We start from the raw sequence: 23,859 nt of genomic DNA on the forward strand, positions 1-23,859 counted from the left end.
TTTGTTGGCCAAGTGAGATGAAATGTACGTGTGTACGCTGAGGTGCCAGCCATTCCTGTAAAGTGAGGTGGGATTTCCAAGAAAATAATGGCCAAACCTGAAAGAGGTGGAGATAGTATCTGTAATTATGAAGCAAGAGGCCTTCTGAGTAGATAACTCCAGCTCATAATTGTGACTGCTGAATCCCCTTTCAAAGCAGGCGCAACGTCTGTCTGGTCATTACAGGTGGATAAAGGAAGGAGAGCAATACTAGAAATGCTGTGCACACCATTTGGAGCACCTTTCCCCAGGCCGATGTCCGTCTCTCCTGGCTTTTTCTTGTTTCCTCTGCTAGGCAGCCATGGTGTTGCACCGCTAGCGTCTCCCGCAGCGATCCAGTTCCATTCTCAGTTCCTCAGAGGCTTTTTATCAATCTATCAGTCTCCATCTCTTCCTTCTTATCTGAAAATTGTTTTTAATGGAGCTACAGTTTTATTACATAATACTGGAATAATTGTTTGCTCCCTCATTGCTTCTGTCTATTATTTGAAGGCCACTCAAACTTCAGACTGTGCCCGGCTTTCCATCACCTTCCTTGATTATTCCTCTTATGTTCCTGCTAACTTTATCTAGAGTTCATCTCATTCTTAGACCGTCCCTGTCCTCCTAAGGCCCCGAGGATGGTACTGATTTGCTTGAGGGCACAGATTGAGTGGTCTGAGACAAGAAACAAGAGCCTCATTCTGGGATCTTCCCACTTTATCCAAAATACGCAACTGTGATTTACAACCAGACACAGAAAATGGCCAAAGTTGCAAAGAACTATTAGCAGGTACATGAAATAGTGTTTCTCAAGGGTGTTCCTCTAACCAATAACATCAGTGTCCCCTAGGGAAATTGTTAGAAATGCAAAATCTCCATCCAGCTCTACCCAAGAACTCTGGAAATAGACATTTGAGCCCTCCAGGTGATTTCAATGCTTGCTAAAATTTGAGAAACTATTCCCCAACTTTGCCAAAATCATGTGCCTTTATTATATACGGCCACTAAATAGTCACTAAGCACTCTGTGATGTTCCATTCTGTGCTCCATAGAAAGTTCAATATCGTGCTGTCCACTGGGGTACTCGCTGGGGTAGCCCCTAGCTATGAACACATGAGTATGGCTAGGGCAATAAAGGAATTAAGGCTTTTCTAAATTTAATTTTAATGAATTTACATTTAAAAGCCTGGTAAATGCTCTACTGGACAGCTTAAGCCTGGACCCATCATTCTATTATCTTGAAAAATAATCAAATAGCTGAAGAATATTTAGGAACTTCCAAATTGATCATCTAGAACAGTCTCTTTAGAAGCTGGTGACCCACTTTTTGGTCAAGTCCAAAAGTGGGTGTCTAAATCATTTATTGAGAGAGTTTGACAAAGTTGGGAACATTTTATTCATGATGAATGCTAAGTACAGCTTGGACTAGATGGTTTTCTGAGACTTTCTGTAACTTCAGTTCCTTGATCATCTATACTGAATGGAAAAAGGTTGCGAGATGCAAGTTTGAAAGAAACCACTAAAGATGCAAATGGAAATTCTTCAACGAAGTCATACAAAAGTGGTGTAAAAATCTAAATTTATTTTTGAGCTTCAATTCTGTCACCCATTATGTAGTTATCCTTATTTAGTTTTTAAAAAAGATAAGCTACCAAGAGGAGAATTTGAAGTTTACATGTCCATGTGTGACTGCGTCTGAATACACCATCTGATGTGTTGTCAAGTGAATATTTTTAAGTATAGTAAATCCCTAAGCCAAAAGAGGCAATGTCCAGTCCCCTCATTTTTCCAATTAGGATGATTTCGGTTTATGGAGTAATGATATCAAACCAAGAAATAGGGTCTCTTAAAATTTAGCTAGAGAATCTCTAAATTTCAGGTTCTCACATGATCTCAGAAAGAACATTGCTTCAACTGTACCTTTTCATTTTTTAATCTCACTTGGCAGTTAGATGGTATTGTCAGGTTCAAATACATTATTGAAGGTAAGAGTATGTTCCAGGTAGAAGTGATCAACTTCTTTAAGAATGGAGATGAGTAAATAAGGACTGTTACTGAATATACTGGCCCCTGAACTTAGAGACCCAGTTTTAATTGTCATTAAAACTGTTTTGCTGGGTAAAGTTCAGCCAATCTGGATTGTGATAATATGTGAGTTTGATTACTTACTCTCTTCATTGGTTCTGACAGCTGCACCTGGGGAAATGATCCATGGTGAATCACTCTATCTAATGCAGGCTTCCTCTGGATAAAACTTTGGCAAAACATTCTCCAATCTTAGCATTCATATCTTCTAAACTTCAGCCTATTAATGGATGCTGAGAGTATGCAAAGCTCAGGAGATGATTAAATGTGGTTCCAATATCTGAGGGATAAATATGCATGTTGGTAGGGAGAAGATATTGTTAGACCACACGAAGAGCAAGATCAAGAATAGGAAGAGTAGGTTGTAAGTGTGCCTGTCATAGAGGCCAAGTTTAGAAAGTCTATTAAGGAAGAAAAAGTGATCTGTTTTTGTTAAACGCTGCTGATAGGTCAAGAAAGATAAGGACTCAACATTGACTATTAGATTCCTCACTGTGAGATTATTGACAAGACACCCCCCCACACACTTTGATAGGAGTAGTTTTGACAGAGTGATGTTGGCATAATGTCCTTGAGTGACCTTGGGCAAGGTACTTGGCCTTTCTGAGTTTTTCCTCTGTCATAGATGAAGATAACAATCTACTTTATAGAGTTGAATGAGCTAATATGAACAACGTGTGTGAGCATCTAGCACTGAACTGGCACGTAGTAGGCCATCAATAAATAGAAGGTCTCCTTCCATCGCTTTTCCATTCACTTCAGATGTCCCTCCTCTTACACACACACATATGCACACAAGCCCACTGCTTCAATGCTGTGTATCTCTAGGTATTACTTAGTATTATATGAGGCAATTCTTTCATTAAAATGCACTTTATGAATGGATCCATATTTCAGCTATCCCTTATATGAACTGAAGAGAGAGAGATGTATTACTAATTTGAGTTTTTCCTCTATAAGTTGAGAGATTGAATTAAGAAAGAAGCAAGTAAAACAATTTAAAAATATGCAGACTCACAGAGTAATTTCTTGTGAAGTTAAACATTCTGTTATTGAGTTATATTATCATTAAGGCTTTCCACAATTTTGGGATTGGGCAAGCCTAAAAGAGTAGCCCCATTTTTTTAGGTCTATAATGGCAACACATATTTTCCCCACAAAAATCCCTACATTCCAAACTCTCAATCAAACTCAAAATCCTCAGGGATATGTCAAAAATGGGAGTCAGAGGACATGTAGAGAGGTGGAAATTCACTCTTTAAAACCTTTTATTCTGCACTCTTCCACCAATACGCTCTTCTTTTGGGATTCAGAAAACGATTATATTGCTCTGATGATTGCACAGTCTCTTTTTAAAAATGAATTTAATTTCCAAATTTCAAAGGTGGAATAAAAAAAAAAAGTTCATTGTGGAATAAAAGGTATCCAAAAAGATGTCATTCTGCATTCAGTTCTAATTTCTGCAAAACAAGGTGTCTATTGGTAGGTCGTGCAAGTATTGAGATTTTATGCCAATTCTCCAGTTAATCACACAAGAGTTCTCAGTCCAGGTAACTCCTGATTACTCTCGAAGTTCAGAAGTCCAAAGAGGAAGTCTCCATGATTTAGAATTTCAAACTTCCCCATGTCCTGATTTAGTCTCTCGTGATTCTCAGGCAGCCTGATTCTCTTGTTTGCCAAGTCCAGTAAGAGAGATTTTATTTCATCTCCCTACCTCTTTATCTACTGTATGTCACTGAGTTTAAGGCGTACATCTTGTTCAAATTCATGTATTTCAAGAAACAGCCTCATCGCAAAATCAGCGGTATGCTGTTAGTACTGCTGCTCAGATTGTCCCAAAGAACGCAGTGTGATGAGGGAAGGGTCTCTCTGTCCTAGCCAATATGGTCACCACTGGCCAAACATGACTCTTCAGCGCTTGAAACGTGACTGTTGTAACTTACAACTTGAAGTGTGGCAGTTAAAGAAGTGGATATTGTATTTTATCTATTTTTCACTGTTTTAAATAGCTACCTGTGGCTTCTTGCTGCCATATTGGAGAACACCAGTACAGGTTGAATTCATCCAGAGAGGTTTTACATTTGCTTTTTCCACTCACTTGAGAAATGACCAACTGGAGACTCCTGTAAATTAAATTCTGTGTGTGAACCTTTTTTGGATTGCTCCGACAAGTGTGATTTCAGACTATGACCCTAAGTGGATTCCAGCTTTCACTGAAATTCTCAGAAAAGATTTTTCTTTGCTTCCCTCAACCAGTGCCCAGGTTGAGATATGGAAATAAATATTCCTGTTGTTCCTTCCTCTATGGTAGACTTCCCCTCCCCGTCCTCATTTTACCCTCAAGGAATAGCCCTGTAGAGTCCCAACTTTACTCAGAAGTCTTTGATTAAACACACTGTCTTGTATTTCTTTTACTTTTATAGTGAAACCTAACATAATGATGTTCCCTTTAATCAGCAATAGCATAGAGTAATAACTGAGATATGGTGATAAAATTTCTGATGTAGTAAAATTTTAATAAGTGTTGAAAGAGAGAGAGGGAAGGAAGATCAAATTTGGAGGGAAGATCAAGTAGGGCTATAGAATTTTTAATATTTCTGAAAACGATGGTTCTATGAGTCCCTAGGTATTTGAGGGAGTGAGGGTTAAATTTTGCTTAGCAGGATGAACAAAGAGAGGAATTGGGGAAGAAATATGTTTATACACAGCAGATCTTGAAAGGGCGCAGAGGAGGAACACCAATGATGTTCACCTCCTGAAAAATTTACTCCAAATAAAGGTAGGCTTTGTGAAAAATATACTCAATTGGTATTCCTGTCATGGTACAATACTTTGGGAAGGAAACACTTAAATTGCTCTTAACTCTGCTTCTATGGCCTCATTTCCTTCCTTGGTGCTCATCAGCCCATCTCCCATGTGAGTGGTTACAGGCCCAGTGTGATTACATGGGACCCACCAAGATGATCCAGAATAATCTTCCTAAGATCCCTAACTTAGCCACATTTGTAAAGTCTCTTTTGCTATGAAAAGTAGCGTATTCATAGGATCCAAGGGCAGGATGTAGACACATGTGAGGAACTATTCTGCCTGCCATCAGAGGTATCTTCTTTGATGGACCGAAAAACGACCTGGAAGTGGTAGGTAGTTCAGGAAATGCCACAAATCAGAAAGTGGCAAGGGCTCAGGAAAAATTGCCTGCTGAACAAAAACTTTATTTTACCCTAGCCCAGTTTCGTCAGTGTAAAGCCTTTAAACATAATTGCTGACTCCAGGAAATTCTCTCTTGAAATCATTTCATTGCGATATATCATCATCATTTTTTAAATGAACCAAACAATTACAATCATTTCTGTGTTCTGAAAACACGGACATGATAATTGGCTGCTCTCCCAGAAACCTTTTTACATTTCTTTTCACTTATGACTATTACAAAAATCATCTCCAACACATTTTGTAACCAGAGGGGTACACCTGCCTGCTGCCTTGTTCCGACGGTTCCTGCACCCAGGAGGACAGGGTGGAATAGTCACTCACTCCTTTTGCCCAGCTTAGAGGAGAGTCTGTAAGTGAAGCAGGGAGTTGCAGTCTTCACAAGTGTGGACTGAGAGTTGCTGATCAGGGATTGAAGATTTCCTTTCCTACCATCCTAGTTAAGTCTTGTCAATTCTGCCTCCTTATCTTTCTCCCATACCCCGCTACCTGTTCAACCCCATGCCATTTACCAAGGCACTGTGAGGCACTGCAGGGTTTCCCAAAAAAGACCTGATCCTAAGAACCACCAAGAGTGTAGATTAAGCCTGCAGTTCCCAGGCATCTCATTTAGAAATTCTGACTCTTAGATTCTAAGTCTTGCTGGGTCTTGGAACACACATGAATAATAAATATCAAATATTCCCCCAGGTGATTCTTATTATCAGGTCAGGATGGACAAGACTGACATGGCAAAATAAGCTGGGCTTAGAAAGGAGGCATCTCTTTCCTGATGATTTTTCAAGCTGGTGAACTTGAGCAAGCCAGTTAGCGTCTCTGAACCTACGCAATGACAAGGTCATACATTATTTGGAGAACTGACAAAGCTTGTGTGTACATGTCACTGTACACAGAACCCCAAGTTCAGTAATTGTGAATTGTCTTCTCTCCCTGCTCTTGGCTCCTCTCCCCACAGGACCTGCCAGTGTTGTGGTTTTCACAGCTGGGGGATGTTGACTGACTCTGCAAATGTCATAGGATGACAACCAGCCACACTTGGTTAACCTCTCTGCCAGGACCTTCCTTGCCTGCCCTGCTGTCAGCTTCACTGTGTAATTACACGGACTTTCAGAGCTCTCTTGCCACCCAGCTCTTGCACTGACAAGGAAATGTCTATTAAAGTTTCCCTTTCTTCACAGCACTAAGCTGCACAAAGAAAGCTCATCAACCAGAGTTCTAGAAAGTGCCTCCAGGAACTGCATGGCTCTTATTCTACAAAGAAAAGAAGCAAGACAGTTTTACTACCCAGTGGGCTGAGACTACTGAATGGGTCCTAGATAGGAGCCCCCGCTGGCTGCAGAGTTCTGTCACCTTTTCACAGTCCCGAGTCTAGTGCAGCAGGCGTGCCACAGGACTGCGCATGCTCTGCGACACACGTACATAGTGCACACTGGTGAATTAGCTAGATTTTAAGGTTCACCCCCATTATGTTTCGACAATGTTAGGATTGATGATAAAAAATGGTTCTCTTTCTTAATGACTGTAAAGAATCTCGGGTGTGTATTATGATAGATGCCCTTCTAATTCCCTTTCTTTGCCACTGCTCCAGTCCTCTTGAAGATAATAGCAGCAGGTCCAGGGCTGCAGACTCTCAGGGTTGTGGACGTCTAACCCAGACCACTCCTTCCTTCCTGTTCTCTCCATACTTCTTACTTCTCACACTAGAACAAAATGTCAGAAGTGTGGTCTCTATATCAGAAGCATCCCCTGAGAGCCTACTAGAAATGCAGGTTTGGGGACTCCACCCCAGGCATGCTGAGTCAGAATTGCTGTATTTTCAAAGCCTTGGGTGATCAGATGCAATCAAATTTGAGATTCATCACACAGTCACCATTTCCTTTCTATCAGCTCTCTCCAAAAGCAACCTCACAATGTATCCAATTTTCAGTCACTTAGAATAACACTGAGGGAGGGGCAGGGAGACTTGGGTTTGGGTCCTCCCAATCAATGGCTGCCCATCTTTGAGGTAGTCACTTAATATCTCTGGACTTCTGTTTGCTCATCTGGAAAACAGATAAATGGTTACCTTTAAAATAGGCTGTGTCCTAGCGTAATATTTTGACATCTTTTGGCTAAGATGTCAGTAAGATTTCAACATTATTCGTTCTGGATCCTTCCTTTCTGACATAAAAGTCTACCCCTTTTGGGATAGCAAAATACAGGAACAGAAAGACATAGACTCTGCCCTCTGTAGTCATCTCCACTTGTACCAGGAGCCCACCTCCAGATTCAGGGGGACAGTGGTCCTTTCAGAGGGGGCAAGGTGAGTGTCATCTCCTCAAAAGTGCCTTCGCTGGCCCCTCATTCTGACCAAGCACCTTCTGTATTTCCACAGTCGCCTCTTCTTGATCACAGTGAGTGCTCAGCTCGCTCCTCACTCTGCGTGTGATCACCTGTCTTTCCCCCTCCACCCCTCTGCCCAGCACCTCCCCTCCCCACACACACTAGCTGATCAGTTCTTGGGAAGACATGTACAATGCCTTGAAGTCTTTGTATCTTTAGCATTTAACAGTGTCTGGCACATTGTAGTTGCCCAGGACATGGCGTATGAATGAATGAATAGCTTGAGTGGAGATGGGCTCATGTTGGTGTCCAGCAGAAGCCTCTGGAGAAAATGGTCAGAGTGATTTCAAGTCACACACAGGCTTAAAATGCAGGTCTTGTCTCCATGGATAAAATGATTTTTTGGGAATCAAAGAAAGTTAGAACCATTCAAAAGGCTGCTGTCTTTAACCCAGTGGTGTTTCTGATTTAATTTGAGATTTCCTGAAATTGCAGTGTTGTGCAGAGAACTAAAGATTCCAAGAGGAAATATTGTCCTGAAGGATGGAAATTTTCTATATAGTTCAGGGACTATAGTGGGAGATGAATGAAGGTGAGGATTATGATAAAGACCAGCATTTCTATTTTAAATCTTAGTTGACAAGTTGTTTTCAAATATAGTTTTCATTGAAAAACTTCTGGATTAGAAGGCAGAGGATCTGGGTTTCCAACAAAAAGTGGCCAAACCGCTCTGAGCCTCTTCATTTATAAAATAGAAATGATACCTGTGCCCATTTCAAAGGGTTGTTCAGAGGATAAAATGAGACAAGGTAGGTGACAGCAGTAGAGTAGTTATCAATGACCCCCCCCCAAATAAGTGATTGACTAGGTCACCAAGATGATTTTTTTATTGCCTCCCAGCCAAGAGGAAGTGGAACAAGATTTTCAAAGCAACACGATCATGAGTAAATTGTGTGATGTTTGTCCTCCTATTACTTAAAATTAGAGTCCAAGAAGACTGGTCCCCAAATGGTCACTGAACCTAAGATGTTAAATTTCTACAACCAGCTCAAAACAAGGCCTGCTGAGAAAGTCCCCAGCTAGCGAATCGACGGATACTGGCACTCAGTGGGAGAGGGTTCTGACCCCATAACTCTACATCCCCCAAGTGCAGGGCGACTATCTGGTCTGTGCTACAGCTGAGCCTGTTGGAAGCCTGTCTCTTGCCCTCATTATCCCCAGGGCCAATTGGTAAAGCTTGGCAGAGATTGGCAGAGCTAATTATTCATAGATGCAGCTCATCAAAGGCTTTGCACCTTCCTTTGTGGTGAAGGCTGATCTCCCTGATTCTACTCTTCCTTTCTCTTTTATGTTCTCTCTGTTCCTTAATTCCTTGCATTTTTATGTGCCTTCAGTTCTGATGAATTCAAAGCCATGCAGATTTTAACTTACTAATCCATCAGTTGGGAGTGATCCGGAGGGAGAGGAGAGAAACACTATCCTAATTCTTCAGATACAAAACCTGAGTCCAGAGACCTGAAATGAAGATTGGAGAGTAAGCATCACCTATGTGCTAAATCTGTCACTAGGGAATTTCCAAGACATTTACAATAGATGGGTTAGGCTATTTTTATGAAAAGCAATTTTGAGTTACCTTTAGTTTGGATGAGTTATGTAAGAATTCACTTGATGAAAAAGGAAGACAGGGGATTTTGCTATAGTCCCAGGATTCCAGAAGAGCTGAACAGCCACATTTCACAGTGCCTATTAAGTAGCTCAAGACTCGATCAATCATTCAGAATTCAGAGACCCACTAGTGACTGGGTCATCTGGTCAACCCCCTGAGTAGCAGGGCTACACAATTGTTTATTCTCATGTTCCACCTTTATGACCTCTTGGTGTTTTCCTTTTGCCCTACCGACAACCAGCAGCTTCATTCTTTTTCTTAAGTTCCGGTTGATCCAGTTAATCTCCATTGTCCATGATGAGAGAACTTCTACTCCAGGTCATCTCACAGAAATCCTTGGCCAAGGTACCCAATTTAGGATGGCACAGGCATGAGATGTCACCATAGCAACTTGTGTGCAAAGGACACCTCTGAAGATGACTGTGAAAGTAACAGATGGTCCTGAAGCCATGTCTGTCCAGTTTCAACATGCCACAAGAGAGGCTGAAATATCTATGTAAATCAATGTTCTTTCCTAATTTTCTTCACATAGTTTTCTTTCCAAAACTAAAATATATAAAAATAAATTACAACTTAAGCAGCATAGACAAAGGCTTTTAAAAATGCCTTAAGCACCATTTCATTTTAAAATTCATTCTTTGCCACTCTAGTGTTCATTGACTGAGGATCACTCAATTAGTGAGGTCCTTAATGTGTTAAAGTCCAAGTTAATTTATCAAAATGTAGTGGTCATGAAAGTCATCAATGTACTTTGGTTCTCTTTCACTGTTCTCTGTCCTTCCCTCCTGTTCCAGCAGGTTGCCCCACTATTCCTAAACTCCTTCAGTTTCCTACATAGAATTTCCTCCTACTTCCTCTCTCTCAGCCCAAAATCTACATTTCCTTCCAAATCAGCCTGAAAAATTACTTCCTTCGGGAAACTTTCCATGTCCCCTCTCAGCTGTATTCATCAAACATTTACTAAACACTTACTTTATTCCTGGCAGAAGTTACAAAGACAGTTAAGACTGTTCCTATCCTCATGCCCAAGGAGGATTTGAGAGAATGGCGGGTGGTTTGGGCATGCCTGAAAATAATTTCTCCATGAATATTAAGGGGTAACTGTAACTGCAGTAACCCAACAACATGCCCCCAACATGTGTTCAGTGGGCTGCCAGGACACATGCCTTATACAAGTCAGCTTAAAAACCTGGCCACTGCCCTCAGGGAGCTTGCGTCTTGTGGGGAAGCTAAACATAGATGTGAAGTAACTGAAACCAAAGTGAAGTTGTATGGCAACTTAGTAGGACTGCAGAGACAGGTTTGGGAGAAATAAAGGATAGGAGCAATCTGGGATCATAGGGGTGACCATTCCTGTGGTCACAGGGGTCAGCATTCCTAACCCCCAAGTTGTCCAAGAGTCAGCTGTACATGATTCATGATTACTTAATTCTATCTCCCTCATAAGCTTGAGGTAGCTCCAGGGACAGCCACCATGTCTGTTTCATTACAGTCTCATTCCCAGCAACTAAGTCAGCAGCTTAGTGAATGTTTGTTGAGTGACTGTGTGGCAGAGGTTAGCCATCCAGCACAGGGTATGTATATTGCCAGGTGGGCTCTACTTTCCAGTCACATAACCAGTGGCCACCAAGAGAATGTGATGTGTTTCACTGTTGGGTTGAAAAGGTTATGAAGGGAATGTACTTTCTCCATGTTCTTTTCCTACCCAAGGCTGTTTGAAAGGACTTTAAGACTTTTGAGGATGAAGGAGCCTGGATCCCTGAATCCATATCAAGACTGCCCATGGAACCCCTGATTAGACCTTCCTTGATTGAAAAATAAACTTTCATTTTACTAAGCCACTGAGAATTCAATTTTTTAAAATATGTGTGTAAATAATCCATGCAGAGGGATAAATGAAACATTAGAAACCAATTCAGTTGTGATCAGGATAGAGCTGGTTCTCTAGTCTATATCAGCTAAGCATTTTTAACATTCAGTGTGGATGAGGTGGGAATTAAGAGAAATTTTATTGGTGTCATAATTTATGTTTGCTCATATTAACTGTAAAATGAAATGATTACAGTCTTCACTCCAGACCATGGATTTGATTATTCTCTCCCTTCATCCGTTAATTTAAGACCCTCTGCTGGACTGTTACAGGTATACTCCTGAGCTGTCACAGATATACAACACTTGACATTTAGAGCCAAGATTCTTATGCTTAGAATGAGTGAAACTAATTCAGCAAAACTACTATTTGTTAGAGATGTGGTTCCTTACCCAGTGTACTCCTCTCTGTAATCCAGTCTCCTTTCCTGCCTCGTTTCCATTTTCTCTCCTCTCAGAATTATTTTTTGAGAGCTAACCACAAACCAGTTACTAGACTAGTCACTGGCATTAAAGTGATGAAATAGATAGTCATGACTTCTGCCATCTTGGAACTTATAATTTAGCAGAAGAGATAGAGGATCAACAATGCCACTATTGTGCAGCCTGATAAATACTATTTTACAGAGTGTGTAGGGTACCATGAAGACACTTTGCATGTCTTACCCATGCCACTGGGTCCCTTTACCACTTAAGGGCACACCAACTCCTGGCATCCATTCTTTCCCAGAACCTATTAGCTGGAGGACTTTCCTGGAGCTGCCTGACTGTATTTCCTGAGCAAAGCACTCCAAGAGCTCAGGACAGCCCTTAACCAGTGACAGGCACATGACAGGCACAGTTGCTTCCTGGTTGAAGCAATTCTGAGATGTGAGTACAAGGCATTCAGATCTTTGGCAAAATTGAGCCAAAATTCCCTTTTTGATATTTTGCTTGATATGCTGCTCTTGCTTTGCCTCCTTCCCTTGTCTGGCCCAGCCGTTCATTCCTCTATTAGTCCTTCCTGGGAGCACTTTCACATGAATCCTTGTCTTAGGGTCGTCTAGTGGAGGACCCAGCCTGTGACAGGCTTCTAATCAAGCCCAGAAGGTCGGGGAAGACTTCTCAAAAGTATGCCACTTAAGATGGTATTTGAAGGATGAGGAAAGCCACAAGGTATGTGGGGAAAGGGTAGGAAGGAACAAAGTGTATGAACATTCAAAGGCTCCTCCTGAAGAGGCTGTAGTTAGATACAACTTATTCTTCCAGAATGCGTCTTAATTTTTCATCTTGGCAACTTTTACGGTGAGCTCACCATTCTCTTTAAGCTCTCTATCAGCAATATAAAAATCCCTGTTCCTTATGATCAGCATTTATCAGGGGATTTAAAAAAAAAACTCATAAAACAAAATACATTTGTTCCTACTTTATTGATGGATTCATCGCCTGTATCTGTGTGAATAATGTCTTGGCAAAAATGGGAACGGGATAGCCCATTACACTTAGTGATATAAATTATCCTGGATGGAGAAGGTCCCTGTTCATCAATACTGATGTGGCTGTGTCATCAATTTAATAGCTGAACGTTAAGGCCCATTAAACCTAACGCTATTTGCCATACCATTATTTATAATAGTGCCCAGGAGTAACATGTAATTAACTCTGTGACTGATTGACAAAGTAAATTGCAGGGTGATCAATCATATTGTACAAACACTTGTCACTGGGCAACATGTGGTGTGTCAAGGTTGACTTGTGATGTTTCAGCACTTCCCTGTCTGGAGTGTTGCTCCATAGTGGTGGACTGAGGCCCAGTACCGATAAGAACTTTGTCTTTCAGATCCAGATGTAAAGCTGCCTGCAGCGCATTGATATTCAGCCCAATCTTGCTGTTTGACCTTGGTTGTTAGCCTAGAACTTTTGGGAGGATGGCCAATATAGAGTCTCTCAGTTCCTCCTTATCTGCTAGACTAGTTTTCTCTTTTTAGGCCTCACCCAATCTTGATTTTTTTTTTTCTTTGCCTATCAGCCCCGGCCTCTGCTTAGTTTTCCATCTGCCATTTGCTTCAAAATAAGCTCTTTGTACTTTTCTGCAATAGCCCCACCCCCTGCATTTTGTAATTTGTTCTCTTTAAGCTGTCCAGAAATGAGAAGGGCCTATTAATATCACCATGAGCAAGAGTAAATAAGACCAAGTCACATACAGAGTGTATTTGCATAAGTGACAGTCATCCAGAAGGGCCTGTGGCTCTATCTGCAGTTGTTACCTGTCACTTCAAAAACCCTACAATCCCTGTCTCCAAGAGGGAGACTAGAGACAACATGGAGATTCATTCTAGAGAGGAAAACAGCCACTGGAGAGACATGACTCCCCATTAGCACGGATTTCTCTTGTATGAACATAGAGGCTTATCTACAAGATTCCCACATCGCTGCCTTTAGAAATGAGACCCTGTGCTGAGGTGGAGTCTTCTCTGAAGTGATGGTCCTGTGTCAGGCAAGAAAGAAGAGCCAGGTTCTCGGAGGTGTGTGAGGGGATTCTGTTCTCTCTCTCTTGGCATCTCTTTCTTATCTAGACTCAGATGGCACAGGCACTGTCATTCATTTCCCCTGCTTCTCCCCAGAGAGACCTTCAGGGCCTTATAGCCCATGGTTAGGATCTTGATCTTGTTTGTTCTGTTGATTCCGTGTGTGTGTGTGTGTGTGTGTGTGTGTGTGTGTGTGTCCTGTACCCTTCTGGTTGCATACTGGCCTATGATGGATGTTTATGTACTTGTATCCATACTTTTGCTCTCAAGCCTCCACTCTCATAAACCTGCTAGAGTAGCCTTTCTTTAAAGCCAGTACATTTCATGAAACCATCATCCTCTCCAGGGCTCCATCCCAGCAGCATGTGGTCCCCAGGTACCCTGTGGGCTCATAACCTCAGCACACACACACTTTCTGCTGCTCCCGCCCAGCAGCTTTGTCACCCTCTCATTTCTCAACAATCTTGAGAAATGAGCAGCTCCTCCCATGTGCAGCTCCCCGACACAGCTCCCCCTCGAATCCTTCACTGCCCATCCTCAAGCTCCAGTGGAGTTCAAAGCCATCCACCACAATCCCACAGCCCTCCACGTTAGAAAGGCCTCTAACCTGGCATCGACTGAAGTGTAAACCTGGCTTATTTGGAATGATTGTGCCTATGAAATGTCAACATTTTTTTTAAAATAATAAATTTTATTTTTATATTCCCCCATACAATTGCAAACGCCCCATTCTGACCCCAATCCTTCCCCTCCCGCCCCCCACCCCCCAAAAAGTGTCTCTGGTTCATAGTTTTTTGTTGATTTTGATTTTCACTTTCTTATATTCATTTTCCTGGTCCCTTATTTAAGTTTTCTAGATTCCTGCTATGAGTGAGACCATCCGGTATTTTTCTTTTTCATTTTGGCTTATTTCGCTGAGCATGATCCCTTCCAGCGCCATCCATGTTGCTGCAAATTGCATGTGTTTATCTTTTTTGAATGCTGAGTAATATTCCATGGTGTATATGGACCACATCTTCTTGATCCAGTCATCTATTTTTGGGCATTTGGGTTGTTTCCAAAGCTTAGCTATTGTAAACAGTGCTGCTATAAACATAGGGGTGCAGGTGCTCTTTGGAATGGATGTTTCTGTGTCCTTTGGGTAAATACCTAGGAGTGGAATTGCTGGATCCTATGGAAGCTCTATGTTTAGTAGGTCCAGAAATCTCCACACAGCTCTCCATAGTGGTTGGACCAGTTTGCACTCCCACCAACAGTGCACAAGAGTTCCTTTTTCTCCACACCCTCGCCAACATTTGTTGTTGCTAGTTTTTTTAATATGTGCCATTCTCACTGGTGTGAGATGGTATCTCATGGTAGTTTTGATTTGCATGAAATGTCAACATTTTAAGGAAAAAGTCTATTTCCTTTTTATTTTCACATCCCCAGTGCCTTGTCCAAAAAAAAAATTACTGAATAAAAAAATGCATGTACTTTTTCAACTTCTCACAAGACACTTAATTGCATGACACAGTTTACCTATCTACAAACAGATATATACATTCCTTAGACAAAAAAGTTGGGGGGCTTGTGTATTACCTTCAAATCCTGAAAATTCTTCACAGTGCACTTTAATGAGACTTAGAATTCTAAGGCAAGACTTAGAAACAGGAGACACGAGAGCAAAATTAAGGAAGCACCCACCCTTAGTTTCATGCATGACCAGCCCTGTACTTTAAGAACCCAGAGAATGAGTGTCCCCCTGAATTTCAGGCCCTTGGAAACTGGTTTATCTCACACTGTAATGTGCCCTGCCCTTCAAAGGTTCTGAGGATCTCTGCAATAAATGGTTAACTTTTATTACCCCAATATAATATTACCCCAAGATAATTATTATTATCTCATGTGAAGATCCAGGCCTTTTTTTTCATTAATATCTCTTAACCTCCAATAGAACTGGTACGCTATGAAATGAACTCATAAAATACCCTCCTACTGCATGGATTAATAAATTTTGATTGCTGCTCTTTCAAATGATAGCCTTGATGTAGAGACTGGAATTTAGATGAAAACCTGGGTTCTTTTATCAAAAGCTGCCATTAAAAATACATTGGCTGTTATGATAACCAGAAAAAGTTCCTAATTAGTTTCCAGCACTTTTGCTAGCCTCCAAGAGCAGTTATTGATGAGGCTGTTACAAAGAGGGCCATTCCCATCAGTGAATGGATGGGTTTATACTTCCACTAGAGAAGTTCAGTTTCATCTCCCCAGAGACAAATAAAGCGATTGGTCTCCCCAGTGATAGAAATGGAGTGAGAAGGAAAGTTCAATTACTTGGGTAATAAGTCTGATAAGATAGGTCAGTGGCCCTGCTTACCACTGTCAAAACCTCAGCTCTCTGCTTGCCCATCTTGCAAATGTGTGTCTGACTCCTTCTGGATGGAAAGAATCAGATGTCATCCGGGCTGACTCAGAACCAAGTATTCCTATCTCAGAAAACTGTTCTTCTAGAAAGTCTGTCTATAATAATTATTGTTCAGAAGATGAGAATTGATTCTCTTTGACAAGTGGTTTCACCAGTAGTAACTTTACACTAATGACTCAGTTCAAATTTTTGGTTTTCTTGTTTTGTCCAGGAATTTCCAAATATTTTCTCACATGAAGTAAGCATCAGAACTCAATGAGGCAAAGACTGACCATGAATGTTTGAGTCTACGTAGAAAACTAAGTGACATAGAGACCCCATCACTGGAACTAAGTGAAATATTAAAAAAAGGATTATTCTAAGTTGGTTTTAAGGTGGCTGTAGTAAATCCCCACAAGACTCTAGTCAGAAGCCAATTCCTGAGTAAAAACCCAACAATGAGACCCAGGTAAGATACAATGCTTTCCAGAAAGAACCATGAGTGAGCGGAGTCCAGCGGTTAGCAGAACCCTAAAAAGGCCTGAGTGTCCTGTTGTGCTCAGAAGAGAGGTTAGACATCCCAGCAGGCCAAAGAAATATTATAGACCCAAGAACAGAAGAAGGACCTTGGTCAATGGTAGTGATGATGTACGAGGATCTGGAACAATTTTTGTGAACCTATCTGGAAGACTGTGTTTATTTCATATTGTCTTATGCATAGAGGGTTAGTCCAACTTAAACACCCAGAAATGACTTGGAACAGGCAACAACAAAACTGTTAAGAGTGACTTACTTCTCCATACTTGTAGGATCTGCTTTTTTTCTCTTGTATTCAAACTTCCAACTATTGAACACCTATCATGGTTGCCGAGGTAATAATTTAACAAGAGAAGCAAATCAATGAGCTTATGTTGGAAACACAGTAATCAAGTTGCCAGGCTGTGCCAAGGTTTCCTCCTGCCTGTCAGAAAGCCCCGCATTGCCAGCTTGTGGTTTCCAGACTGATTAAGCCATACAAATGGAGTCATCTGTTCTTTTTCGGTCTTCAAGCGCCTCTACCCCCACAGGGACCCAACAGGAGGTTGTCTCCAGGCATCAAATTATAGCAATCAATAAACCACCAGCAGCATGGCTCATTTAGAAACAGAGACACGGGCATTTTTCTAGAAGAAACAATGATTACCTGTCATGAGTCCAGAGAATCTTGGCATTTATTAGAGGTCAAGAATGTGGGGGTTCAGCATAGCCAAATATTCAGCTCTCTCTTGATCCTCAGACCTGTTCTTCCTGTGATTCCCATCAAGATGAAGTGTCCACTGAATTACCCAAGCCAAAAGTTTGCGGGCAGACCCCAATTTCTTCATCCTCTTCTTCTCCGTCCATTCCAGGATCTACTTAGAGATTGAGACCTGTAGTTGCCACTTCCCTACTACCTTCGCAGGTTCTCTGGTGCCACAGGTTTACCTCAGGCTCACCGTGGATTTGTTTCCCCCATTTATTCATCCTTTACTCAGCATCCAGAGGAGTCTCTCGACATTGGTAGTCTGTATCATTCCTCTGTTTGAAATACCTCACGTCTCTGAATTTGCCTCCAGAAGGCCAACCCAACCAAAGAATTGTATAGAAAGCTCTAGGGCTTGGTAGATGCTGGGGTGGATTCACATCATACAACTAGTATCATAGAGTCAGTGCCCAGAAAGTTACAGAAAACATAGTAGATATTCAATAAATATCCATTCAGTGATGAGTAAACACGCCACTAGGGTGTACAGAAAAGCAGAGACTCTTTCCCAAGAGACTAAGATTCAAATCCCAACTTTACCACTTTCTAGCTGAGTTACCTCAGGAAAGTCACCTAATGTCCCTGGGCTTCGATTTCCTTCCAATGTCATTATCAGCACCTGTCTGGCAGCTTTGTGGTGAAAATTCAATGAGATGTACTTCTTGGCCAATGACCGCCTACACAAAGAAATAACTCAAATGCCAACTGTATTTAAAAAAAAATCAGACATATTCACAGGACAAAAGCATGTATTTATCAGATCTCCAATATAGGATACTTCGCAGGAAAATTAGGGAGTTGTGGCTTCTGAGCTGAGGAACTTAAAGCTTCCACATATCACCCCTATTCAGTCAGTCAGAGAACGCTTACTCCAGCTCATCAGGCAACTGGAATTCAGCTTTTACAATAGGTTTAGAGAATCTAACATGGAATACCCCTATGTCAAATAAGTACTTTGTAGTTTGAAAAGTTTCATTTGATATTTTTCAGGGGAAATGTAACAATAGCTGTTGGCATTAGATCTCTATTAGGTAGAAATCAAGTGGGAAGATTGCATTTGGGTGCAAGGACTCACCAGAACAAGACTCTGAAAGTGAGTGGTTGGTTCAATAGAAAGCATGACCCAGGGATCCTTCTTGGAGTTGATCAAGTATGATCTCACTGATGGTTGGCAATGACACTAGTGAAGGAAGAGGAAATTATTGAACTTTTCAATCATTTTAAAAGTAGTACAGGAACTTGAGGACCATTGAGTATAACCCTTTTTCCTCTTGATGATACCCTTCAGCCCCTGAAACATGAAGTATCCTGCCTAAAAAGGTAATGGTCATTCTGAGACCAAGACCCCAACTCTGTCTAGTGCTCCTGACTCTGTCCAGTGCTCCTGAGAACTGTGCCACACATTGTTTCTGTAATTCAATGAAAGGCAAGTCTTTATTCAGAATGTTGAGATTTTTTACCCCAAAGCACTTCTCTTTTTAGTGTCTCTCACCAAGACTCATGGGTAAACTTCTACTTCTTTGCACAGCACATAATGTAGATGATGTGTCTCAGACGCTTGAGAGTCATTTAATGATTCTGAGGTTATCAGGTTATGAGTTTATAGGTTATACCCCTAATCCTAAAAGAAACAGAGGTTTCTAAGCTGGTTCCTACAGATCCCCCAAAACATTTGGAGGAAATTATTGCTCACCATTTGTGAAAAGTACTCCAAAATCATTGCATACAAGATCCTACTCACATGTTAGTTTTGTTCCCTCATTCACTTATGCAACCAACACTTGTTGAGTCCCAATTATGTACACTTTAATTTTACATTTTTTTCCAGATGTGATTAATATCTTTTTTTAATCACTGCACCATAAGCTTTATTTGGGTCTCTACCCAAATTCATCTATCTTTTCCATTTGTTTCTCTCATGTACTGCACCTCACTCATTTCCTGTTACAGTAGAAGGACTCATATTTGATGATGAATGAAAGAAAACCATCAGGTAGGAAAAATAAAATCCACAGACACTTGTTCTGCCTCCTGCTCTAGAATAGATCGATCATTAAAATAAATGTGTCTCAAGAAATTTGCAGAGTTAGAGATGTAGATAAGAGACAGCGAGACTAAAGAGAGAGAGGAGGCCCTTATAAATGCCTAACCCCGGTAGGATGGCAGTGCTTCATCAGATGTTAAGGATAGTGTGCACTGTACCCCAAGAGCCTATTGGACTCTTACATTACTTTATACCTGTGCATTTGGAAGGGATTGTGTTAACACTTGCAATCCACTCAAGGAAGTATCTCGAGTCCAACCATCCTGCCATCCCCTGATCTAATATAAGGGTCTCGGATCCATCTGTTAACTTGGTGGGAGAGAGTGGTATGGGTTGAACCAATGTGGACTGACTTTGATCATGAAGATAGAGCTCTTATTGAAATCTTGAGGCATAAGTCACTGTCAAAGCCTCTGCCCACACAGCCATGGGAATTTTCAATCTTCCTCAAGAGTAGTGAGGTGTGAAGTTAAAAGGGTTTGGACAAGCATGTGGGAGCCTCTAAAGCTTATCTGAACTAACCAAGCCTTCCAATGCCATAAATCTCCAGTGAGAGCTTCCAAGAGTGATACACTTTGTTGTGGAATGTCTCTGTGTTTGGCTGCGGTCCAGCAGCAGGAAGATGGGTGAACTGGCAAGATAAAACCCACATACTCTCTGCCCTTCCCTCCTGGGCATCATGCAATGTGACTCTCCTAAGTGTTGTTTGCCTGCTTAAGACAGTGCTGCATTGAATTAGAGAGCCAGGATGCTTCTTCAAAGTCTCCTTCTGCCTGTGTTGGTGTTTCTTTATACATGTCTGTGTGTAGTATGTGTGTAATTAGTATGTTTGTATGCATATATGTATGTCAGCCAGAATAGACTTTATTTTCCATTGTATTATTTGCTGTTGAGTCAACGTTGGTTTACAACACTGTATATAATTTAGGGGTATAGAGTCACACCTCTTCAAATGTATGTTACTACATCACACCCATCGAAGTACCCATAATCCTCCACCATAGACATCTCAGCCTCCCACCCCCGCTGCCCCTGCCGTAACCTCAGTTCTGCAGGCATGTCTCTAAGGTTCACTTTGGTTTAGTTTTTGCCTGTTCCTTTACTTTGTTTCTTTTTACTCTACATCTGAGTGAAACCATCTGGTATTTCTCTTTCCCCTGACTTATTTCACTTGGCATGATCTCTTTGTGGTTGGGTTTCTTGTTGAATTGCAGAAGACCATATATATAAGTAACTGTAATTTTGCCACTTTCTAGGTGTCTGGTCAAGTGGCTTCACCACTCTGAGCTCATGAATGACACCTGCGAAGGGCAGTTACCTGTGGGTGGGAATAATATTGTCACTTGAGGGCTGCTGTGAAGGTGTAAAGACCAAACACACAAGTGGCGTGGTTTCACAAAAGCTGATCATTTAACACAATCTATGAAGCTTACTTTCCTTTAGTTCAAAGATTGCCTAGTGTTAGCTGCATGGTCTTGGGAGACTTACTTGTTTCTCCTTAGTTTCCTCATCTGTAAAATGGACATAGCTCATTTCTGGTTCGTGGCCCGCGCTGCCTAAGTTTAATTATCAGCACTTGCAGTTTGCGAAATAGTGGTTAAGACAAAGAAGGAAAGACAACTGGATTTTAGTTCCAGCCCTGTTATGGGTGAAGTCACCTCCCTTCTCTGTGAAATGAGGGCGTTGACTCGCCCAAGCTGGCGAGCTCTGCCATTTGTACCTCAGCTCCCTGTGCCATGCAGGGACTCAGGATGGCTTTCCGGCTTTGTAGATGGTCTTAGGCTGATCCCTCATGCATCTGTCAAGGCTTCTGTAGGATTCACACCAAAACCTGCCTCTGCCTGTTTTTCTGCAGGGCACTTGATCTGTTTACTTTCCTCCAAGACACGTTCCTCTGTCAGCTGCATCTGAGCTGTCACAAGTCAGCTTCGTGGCCAAAGAGAGGGAGAAACAGCAGTTTTCTTTTTCTGCTTCCCTGTGCCTTCCTTTGGGATTCCTTCTGAAAAAGGTCAAAATAGAATCACGCCCTTGCCAAATGAGAAATGCAGGAGGGTAGACGAAACATGGTTTTTGTGAGCACGGGGCTGCCCGTGGCCACGACCAGGCCCATCAGCCTGCCTCGACTTCCAGCCCACGGGTTCAGTGTCCTTCCTTCCTGCCCCAGGGAGAGCATGTTGCATACATCTTGCATGCTGTGCTGGACAGGGATAAGGAGGGATAGTAGCTAACTAAGGTGTGACAGAAAACCTCTGGGAAGACGGAGCCGTGTGGCCTTTGCTTAGGGTCAGACACACTCTTGCTTTTCCTGTTTTCTGCTGCAGTTAGGGAGGCAGGGAGAGTGAGGCCCGACTGTCTTTTCTGATGCAGGGAGTGTTAGAAGGCCGCTGCTACTGCTCTTCTCCCATTTGCTCTGCCCCTTTGCCTTGGAACTTTCTTCTAGCTACCTTCTATGAAGGTAGAGGCCAAGTTGTTGAGCTCAGCCGTCTTGTGGCTGTGTTGACCACCAAAGTTTGAGCCTTAAAGACAGGGTCCCAGAATCACCCTTCTCTCTCTCTCTCTTTTTTTTTTTTTTAAAAGATTTATTTATTGATTGATACAAGCACTGGGTATAGTCAGAAGTGCGGGAGGGTAAGAGAATTCACCAGAGCCAGAGCGGGGAGCAGAACAGGCAGACTGACGAAATACACTGCTGAGGGGAGAAGCGGATGTGACAGGAGAGGTCTGCGTGCCACGTGGGACCCTTGCAGGCAGCCAGGGATCAAACTGGCGCTGCAGAGGCTGCAGGCAGCTTCACAGCCAGTGCTCAACCACTCTGCCATCAGGGGAGCCCTCTTTCTCTTTCTACTTCCAGTCCAGCAAGCTTTCTTCTGTTTCCTGCTCCAAATAACAAGTGGTGCGTGTCAGGGCCTGTAGGAAGGACCAGCAAACAGAAACAAGTGGTTCTGAGTAACTGCTGGTCCCTGGATACTGTGAATCCACCCCGCACCTCCTGAGCAATTTTTCCAAGTGACCAAATCATTGATTGAGTCACTGTCCATTGAAATGAATGACGTTGAACATCACTTTACCAAAGTGGCATTGCCTGGCCTGGAGTTTTATTGACTTTATTTGGCAAACTGTGCAACGACTACTCATCTTGGTAAGCTAGAAGAAAGTAGTTACAAGAAAGTTCCAAGGACTTCCCACCCAGTTCTCTGGAACCGTCTGTCCTTGACTTTCTCTACCATATTTTTTGTGCACAGTCATGCAATTTCAACTTGAAAATTTCCAGTAAGAAAGCACTTGCTCTTACTTAAGCAGATTATTTTGCTTTTAGATGGGTGGGTATAATGATGGGGCAGATACTTTCTCTGTTACTTCTTTGTCATTTCCTCTTGAAACTCTGTTTTCTCCTCTTTGGAGTCATGCATTAAATTGGAATTTCCCCATGATGGTGCCTTAAGTACTTAAGTGATTCCCACACCAGGTTATGCTGTAGTTACGCCATGGATAAGAACAACAATGGTTGTCCTTGTAGACACATGTCCATCATGGCTCATCTGGGGACATCTGAGCATTTTCCTCACCTCGGGATGGTAACAGCTAATCTTGGTAGCTTATGTTTAGTACCTACCAAATAAGAAAACAGATAACAACTGAATAGTGTAAATTAAGTAATGCCATTAACTGAATTTTAATTGTAATTCTCCAACTTTTTGCAGTCAAACTTTCTTTTAACATCTAAACAGAATAACTTGAATTCTAATTCCATGTGACTGAAGAAGTTCACCCCACTCCCAGCGTATCTGTGGGGTTCTACTCCTAGGGTTCATCTGCCACACCCTCCCTCTGCAATCCCCAATCCTTGTGTGGGCCTTATTGCACTACTCTCTGGTTTGTTTGTCCGAAAACTTGGAACAACCCCTCCCTTTTACCCTAAAAGCCACCCCTTAGTGATCGCCCCATCTGCTGTGATAGTAGACTCACTGGAATCTCAGGGATCGCAGGAGAGGGAAAGCAGGAAAGGGGCTTGGAGGGGAGAAGTTCGTAGTAATTTGACCTTGAAAATTACACCTCCAGTTTCCAAAGTTCCCTACCTACATGTCTCTCCCCTCCTCCCATCCAAGGCTGGGCTCACCCTCAGGCCTCTGGTGAATCCTGCCCTAATTTATTCTCAGTGCAGGTCCCTGGGTCCTACCTCTGTGTCTCTGGTTACAAGGGAAAAACTCTACTTGACCATTATTTTATTCAGCAGAGCAGTTTAGCTCCTTTGTCTTAACCTCTTCCATTCTGATCTATTCTAATACATTCTCCTTCATAACCACAGAGCTTACTGATATGTTTTCCAAGCAAAGGATTATCTGCTGAAGCTTGCATATTTAAAAAGAGCACAGCGGAGAAGTCACCTTTAAGATGCCTCAAAAAAAAATCTTAACAAGTGCTTTTCATTCCCACCAACCACACAACAGAGAACCTCTAAGCATGCCACAG

At 42.0% G+C, this 23,859-nt stretch overlaps 1 protein-coding gene across 2 annotated transcripts in view; it reads left to right on the plus strand.

Annotated features, from left to right (window-relative positions):
* Positions 1-23,859, plus strand: part of CPNE4 (copine 4) — a 385,184-nt gene that overhangs the window by 326,010 nt on the left and 35,315 nt on the right. The gene's annotated exons all lie outside the window — the stretch shown is intronic.

Source organism: Talpa occidentalis, unplaced genomic scaffold, assembly GCF_014898055.3.
Source record: "Talpa occidentalis isolate TD23 unplaced genomic scaffold, MPIMG_talOcc4v2.1 talOcc4.10, whole genome shotgun sequence".
In the NCBI taxonomy this organism is placed as follows: Eukaryota; Metazoa; Chordata; class Mammalia; order Eulipotyphla; family Talpidae; genus Talpa; species Talpa occidentalis.